The sequence below is a fragment of the Choloepus didactylus genome, chromosome 15, assembly GCF_015220235.1.
Source record: "Choloepus didactylus isolate mChoDid1 chromosome 15, mChoDid1.pri, whole genome shotgun sequence".
NCBI classification, from domain to species: Eukaryota; Metazoa; Chordata; class Mammalia; order Pilosa; family Megalonychidae; genus Choloepus; species Choloepus didactylus.
Window position 1 is genome coordinate 27,480,383 of NC_051321.1, and position 7,957 is coordinate 27,488,339.

Below are 7,957 nucleotides of genomic sequence, written 5' to 3' on the forward strand. Positions count from 1 at the left end.
CTCTGTAAAGAAGTCTTCTTTTTTTCTGTCAAAATGCTGCAACTTAATTTTGTTCAGCCAATTTTGCACAACAAGGAAACAGAGGTGAAGCAAAAGCTTGATTAGGTTCAGGACCTTGTTAGTCTTTGGGTTCACTTTGATATTTAGTGTAAAATGACATGCTGTATGTTTTACTCCTTGTTGGTCAAGTTGATGCAGTTGAAAACTTTAGATCCAGTTTAAGTTTCATTTACATTTTATTTTTTTGGCTTTAAATTTGTGGGATGGGAAATAGCATTTATTGAGTAGCAGCTATATGCTTTGCATTGTGCAAAAGGCTTTCATCTACATAATCTCATTTAACTGGCATAAAAAGCCTAGAGGGCCATTGTTTTAAAGGAACTCTAATTGGGTCACTCAGGAATGGTCTTCATTTGCTTATCATCTGTTTCCATTTCTTGCAGGTAGAAGATTGAATAGCGTCTTTATATTAATTTGCTACTTGATTTCATCACTTTGGGTTTAATGTGTTCTAGAAATCAGGTTAGAGAATCTGTAGACTGTCAATCTGAAATCCTGTTCTTAAACTCTCAGTCCTAGACCACATATAAACTTTTCCAATATCTACTTAGATCTTACAGCTTTTGAGAAAAGAAAATCTTCTGTGTTCTATTCAGTATCCAACAATCCATATTCCTAGAAAACTCTTGTTTTATCTAATCCAGGGGTTCTCAACCAGGAGTCTGCACTGGAATCACCTGGAAGATTGTTTTTTTTCCTAATTGAAAAGAGATCCTAGTACAGCAGATCCAGGGTGAGGACCAGAATTTTGTAGTACTAAGTCACTCCATCAGTGCATTTGGGGGTTACTCAGTAGAGACTGCTATGCTCAGAATCTAGAGCACATAAGAAATTTTAGCAGAATTCTACCACACAGCCCAAGAAAAGTCTGTCTGACAAGCAGGGTAATGAGAGTAATATTACTGCTTGTGGCAAAGGATGTGGAGAACCAGAAGGAGCCTATGAAACACTGGATGTAGTCTTTTTTTAGTTTCTTGCAGTGACATGTTGTTTAACATTTGATGTATCTGAAATCGAGTAGGCGCTCCAATGTGAAGTGATGCAGGCTTCTGGGAGCATTCTGCCGAAGCCATCTTATACTGAGACTTCAAATCTGCAGTGAAATTGGATGGAAGGCTTTGTTTCAATCTGTTCCAATATCCCCTGACATGCACGTGAATTCCCATGTAGGATAAATTAGCCGAAGAGAATAGAAACTGAATGAGCAGGGCTGGCAGCCAGTCTTTTTGAATCGCATAGCAGATCCATATTTACACTTCCTATTTGTAGATTCTCTCAGGGAAATGAACTATTGTGTGAAAGGAGGGAAATGAGAGCCTGTCACTAAACTGTACCTTAGAGAGGATGACGAGAGAAGGTATTGATGGATGAGTAGCACAGAAGCCTACACTGGCTCCATTACCAAGCCAGTGAGCATCCTTTTATGCACTGAATTTCTCTAATAATTTCTGTTGATGGTGATGTGGTAGCAATAGAACCAATTAGGACAAATATCCTTTCTTACCATGCTGATAAACGAGGAGAGGGATTGACGCAGGGGGCTTCCAACTCTGCGCTCAATTCATTTATCTTCTGGGAATTAGTTACTTTCTCCAGTTTCACATGGAGCCTTCCTTTCCTTCACAATGATTCTGTAGTACTTTGCTCATCAAATTGTGGTCCATGGACCAGCAATATTAGTATCACCTGGGAGGTTGTTGGAAATGTAGTCTCAGACTCCATCCCAAACCTGGGGAATCAGAATCTGCATTTTACCAAAATCCTCAGATGTTTAGTGTGCTCATTATCACACTTTGTGAAACACTAACTAATAGGCATAAGTGAGACTGGTTAGCTAAATAGACCAGGAATTTCAGATGGTTAGCTTAATTGAATTATTCTAGAACCAGGAGTTTTTGCTCATTTTGAAAATATGGTGCTTTGATGGTCATTTTTCCCAGATATGGCTAGAACCTGGTATAACTGGCTTATGCTTTTCAAATTCTAGCCCAGAAATATCACAGCTTCAGGCTCATCCAACTCTCCTCCTACTTTGACTCATGCTATTCCTTCAATCTCTCTACTTTGTTTCCTTGCCCGGCTGTGGTAAATGCCCCTTCTTTGTGCTCCTGCAGCATCCTGGGAATAGTTTTATGTATCACAGCCCTTGCCTCATTGCACTAAAGTTATCTGTTTATCAGTTCCTCCTACCAGACCATAAATTCCTGTGCTACGTGGTTTATACCTCTTTCATCTTTGTTTTGGGCATGATGTCAGACACCATGGACACAAAGAATGTCTTTAATAAGTGCTTGTTTAAGTGAACCAATAACTTCATCAGCAGAATGGGGGAAAATGTAGACTAGTTAATACCATTAGCTAGCTGGCTAAGCACTATTGGGCAGCTTTAATGAAGACCGGATATTCAAACAAAGGGAAACGATTACACAGGTCTGGATTTTAATGTCTAAGAGCAATTGCACATTACTATCATGACTGGAGTTCTAACAAGCACTGATATCTGCTCACCACTACCGCCCACCCAACAAGTGAATTAAAATCTCTTAGAGGCAGGGCCAAGGCCTTGGTATTGTTTTTAAAACTCCCTAGGAAATGTTTCCAGTCCACTGTTCTAAGAGGATTGTTTAAAACCAGTATGTTACTAGAAGAGAAACCAAGATGCTGAAAGCTTTGGGAATTAAGAAATAGAATTATCAACTGGCTTACTGTTGCCATGTTCATCCTAGAAAAGAAATGACTTAGAGAAAACGTAAGGGTTGTCTTTCAATTTCCGTAGAGCTGTCATATGGAAAAGGATATTTTTTTAATGACTCCAGAAGGTACAATGAAGATGAATAAAGAGAAATTTAGGGAGGTCAATTTCAACTCAGTATAACAGGCATAACATTTTTCAAGGTAAGTATCCTAATCTATCTATAACTCAACTTGACCTCTATATTGTACTCGTATTCCACTTGATGTCAGAAAATGTAGTCTCAGTCATTTCTGGTTAAATTTAGGCATGCCAGTGTTTTCTCAGTTATTCAGGTATAATTTTAGTGAAGTCAGGAATTTTCCCTTCACCCTTTTTTTAAAGTTACAAATAGATTTTGCATGGATTATATAGAATCCTGGTTTTGAGGGGGAGATATCTATTTGCTGGCTTCCTCCTATTCAAGGCAAGCATCTGTTGAGATTTAACTTAACTGAATGAGTTTTAGTCACTGAAAAGGTGTGTCCGCCATATGTCTGCATGTCCATCTGGCACTTATTTTTATGATCCAGGTAGTTTTTCAGCTCTAGTATCCCCACATCGGGAGATATCAGCTGCTCAGATACCCTCTGAACCCTTCCTTCTTCAAGGCATAGGGAAACCTAGTTGTCTCCGAAACCGTTCCAGTGCTTTGGCTCTGGTATCTGATGCAGTTATCTCTACTGCTTCCTTCCAGAGTTACAGCCAGAAACACATAGAACTCTCCTTCTTCAAGTAAATTTGAGGACCCATCTTTCCCAAAACACATCCAAGTGGGAAAATCATTAGTTAATACTTCAAAAGTATGATATATCCACTTAAAGGAGAACTTTTTACCAATATACCCAAAAATAAAATTCACTAGATCAAAATGCTTTGCATGGTCTGTCATAGAAAATTCACACAGTGCCTAAGTGACTACTTTCAAAGATATATCAAGGAAATCCAAGGTTATGGTAGAGTGATGATTAAATCACTGGGCTCCAAAATTTAGCCATGCGTCCCCTAGAGAGTTTTTAAAACCCAGATTCCTAGATCTCCATTTTTGCTTATTTAGAAATTTAGGGGAGGACAAGTATTTATTTTTCTATACAGACTCACATTACTGGAATGAAGTTGTGCACTTTTCATCCTAAGAATATTCTTTCCCTGGTGAACATTCTGTGGCAGTTCTGTTGACCCTGTTCTAAGGACAAAAACAAAAAAAGACAGAGTGGGTACTGCAGAGTCCTCATGAGCCAAACACTTGACAGGCTCCTGATGTTATCCTCTTAGGTTTCCATGGCTTTAGACTGCTCTACTCGTCCATGTTAAAGGAGGTTCATAAGCAAGGAAGATCAGGGTTACAAACCACAAAGAAGGAGCGAGTGAACAATCAGTGGGGCTTTGCTGAAGTATTCTTACTGAGCTCTGCTTCTAGAAAATAGCCATTCAGAAAACAACTCTGCTTTCCTTCAGGTGGAATGCAACTCTCCTCAAGAGAGAAGAGGGAAAGGATGTATCAAAATCAAAGTCCCTTCACTTCTCTCAGGGAGTTGTGGATGTTTGTATAATGTATTTGAGGAACCTGCACATGGCTGACATACTTAGATAAGCCTGGCATGTGTGTCCTGCATGTATACATTTCCTGCCTCCTTCCAACCATAAGAGCAATTTTTTCAAAGTATTTTTGTAATTGCACAGGTTGAGAAAAAATAAAATAGTATAATTTTATATCTTAAGTGAAGCAGTAGGCCAGATAATTCATGCATGATCATGTTTTGATTTTTTTTTTTTTTTTTTTAATGTCTTATTGTTAACCCTTCACTCAAGTCAGGCTAGTATTGTTCTGTGTGTCTTACTCATGCCCATCTCACACCTTTGCTGATGCTTTCACCATCAACTAAATATCTTTGTTTGTCAGTTTTTCCTTTTAGAGTAGTAGAGTCTTGAGCCAAGGGAAGGGAACTGGTTGCAGGGAAAATGCTAGAGATATGAAAGTGGGGAGGAGATGATCCTGGTGAGAATGAACGACGATTGGTTCAAGGGTATCTAAGACCAGGGCAGAGAACACAGTATATTAAACTTGAGCAAATTAAAATGTTGCTCAAACCTGATTATCTGTCTCAATTTTGGTTTTAATTCCCGAATTACAGAAGCCCAGAGTTCTACACAAAAGGTCTCAATCCTTGTGGCCACTCCCCACCCCCACCCCACACACTGATGCTCTCTCCATGTTCTGTGAGCAACACTGAGCCCCACAGAGCCAGATTGATGACCGAGCATGGTCCATGCTTGGTAGGGATGTACATCTTTGTAAGGAGGCGGTAGAGAATAGTACAAAGTTTGTCCAGAAAATGAAAGCTACCCTTCTCTCTTTTTAACTGCTGACATCTCTATGGAGCTAGGTAAGATAGAAGGAATTTCTGCCATTATTTCTGCTAAGTTATACCTTTCAGGTAGAAAAAGGGCTGAAACAAAAGTGGAAGCATGGACAGGAAGAGGCAGATAATAGCAAATCAATATGAATTATCTTCCACTTGTAAGCACCTAACTCCACTTTAGCCACTACAGGTTCAAAGCAAGAATTAACTCACTATCTCTGACAAAAGAAGACCTAGAAAGAAAGAAAGAAAGAAAGAAAGAGAGAAAGAGAGGAAGGAAGGAAGAAAATAAGAGGAAAAGAAAAGAAAAAGGAAAATCAAAGTTGGAAAATGGTTAAAACGGAAGCAAAGTAAGATAATGTATTTGAAAATATCTTGTGTATTATAAAATGCTATAATGCCTTTTGTTTTTAGCTTCATAAATTAACAGTATTAAGATTTGACGATTTTTGAAGCAATTTTTCCATAAATTTCTTTAAAAAATGGATCTTACCCCATTAATAAAAATAGTTTCAGTTGAAAAAAAAAGCATATGAATCTGTTCCAACTTTAAGAACAAAAGAAGAAACTACAAATTTATGAATAGTTTTGTTTCCTTATTTTCTTGGATGGATGCATTTACATTCAAATCATGCCATTCTGCTGGATTCTGGCAGCTATCCTTTATAGGCCCAGAGGGGAAAATGCTTTGTAATAGGATTAAAAATTTAAGTAAGTTGGACCAAACCACACAAGTAGTGAGCAGGTGGGTGTGTCAGGGCTCAAACTCAAATCTGAGTCTCAATTTCCTGTTGTGTAAAATGGTCTCATGTTATGTGCTTCAGAGAATCATGGTGACAAATCTGATTATATAAGGAAATTGCATAAAATAGAACTTGATATGTAATAAGTCCTCAAAAGCTATACTTATTTTGATTATTTTTATTGATCGTGTTATTATTAACTGGCAGCTCCAGAGGCTTATTGCCTCATCAAACAAATATCAACTCCCTTTTTTTGGAAAGAACTCGGAAGTAAAAGTGAGATTCTTATCAACAGCAATGCCAACGACAAACAACAACAATATCAGGAAAGTAAACTAGTTTAAGTGTAGTAACAAAGCTCCAATCTCTGGATTAACATAACAAAAGTCCATTTCTTGAGAGTCAGCTGGGAATGCTGCTTGTCATTCTCTCTCTTTTCCTGAGTCTAGAGCAACAGAGCATCCCCTTTTGTCAGTGATGTGATGGCCATCTTGGCAAAGGGAGAAAAAGAACAAAGTGAAGCCCGTCCTGGCCCTTAAAGCCCCTACTTAGAAGTGACAGGACACTTCTGAATGCTTGTATTTCATTTACTGAATCAAATCACCCGGGTGGAGAATTGCAATCCCATCTGTGTCCAGATGGCAAGAGAACCAGAGGATCTATGAGCGTCCTAAAGTGACAATCATCATTTCAACCATAGACTAAAGGCCCGTACAACAGGATCTGTTAGACATTACCTTGTCATCACAACACTTCTGAAGGAGTGGGGGTGCTTTCATCCCCAATTTAAAACTAAGGGAAGTTTCAGAGCAGCTGAAAGACTTGCCCAAGTACTCAAAGCTAATAGGTAATGGAATCAAGATCTGAATTAAAATCTTGTACCACACTGTCTCTCTTATCTACCAGGAACTTGGAAACAGTTTGATCCTAACACCTGCCTCATTTGGTGCCATAGGGGAATGGAAGGCAGACATTTTGAACATGATACCATCGCTTTAGCATCAAAATGTAAACATAAGGGTTCCAGACAGCAGCTAAAAGAAAAGTTGCCTCTGAATTATGACTCTGCATCATCATCACCAACATTGTGGTAGGTTGAATTATGTATCCCAATGAAAGACATGCTGTTAATCTTAATCCTCATTCCAGTGGTTGTGAATTTATTTGTAAATAGGGCCTTTTGAAGATATTATTAGTTCAGGTGCCACTAACTGAATCAGGGTGAGTGTTCATCCATGTTACTGGAGGCCTTATAAGGAGTAGAAATGAAGCCAGGAGCAAGAGAAGGCCACACCGTAAGAAGGCTGATGTCAGTGGACACCAGAAGAGAAGACACAAAGACAGACAGATTGCCATGTCTCAGGAGGAAGAGATGCAAGCCAAGGAACCCTGTGGATTGCAACAGTGAGCAGCAGAATGCTACAGACTTTGGGGAGAAAGAATGACCTTGCCGATTCTTTGATTTTGAGCCTTTAGCCTTGAAACCCATGACAAGCCTTGAAATCGTTGTTGTTTAAGCCAACCCACTGTGTGGCAGTCATCATAGCAGATTGGCCTACCAAGACAAACATCCTCGGTGTAATTCTTGTGTCAATAAGAATGACAGGTTCTGGACAGAACAGGCCTGCCATGTTCACTTTGGAAATAGTAAACACTCAATTAATGGGAGCTGCTAGTGTATGCTAGAAAAGGTTGTTAGTGTAAGTTTTAATAGACATTAAGATTTTCTTTACCTTAGTTCACTTAATCCTCCCAGCAATTTTGTAAGAGAAGTGTATTTCTATCCACTTTCAAGTAAGAAAACCAAGGCTCAGAGAGGTTAACTAGGTGCTTTCCCCAAGGTACAACAGCTTGGATATATAAGGAGGTAGGTTCAGAGCTGGCTCTGCCATCTCTTGACCCTGAAGCCTGTGCTTTGACCCACTGCATATTACTACTTCCTTAGAGACTGAACAATTATGAACCTGTGGTGTTGAGATGTTTATCTTGGAAGCTCAAATCTAGTCTCTCTGTAAATTTTCTACTTCTAAAACATGCTGCTCTATTTCCTTTCCTTTTTG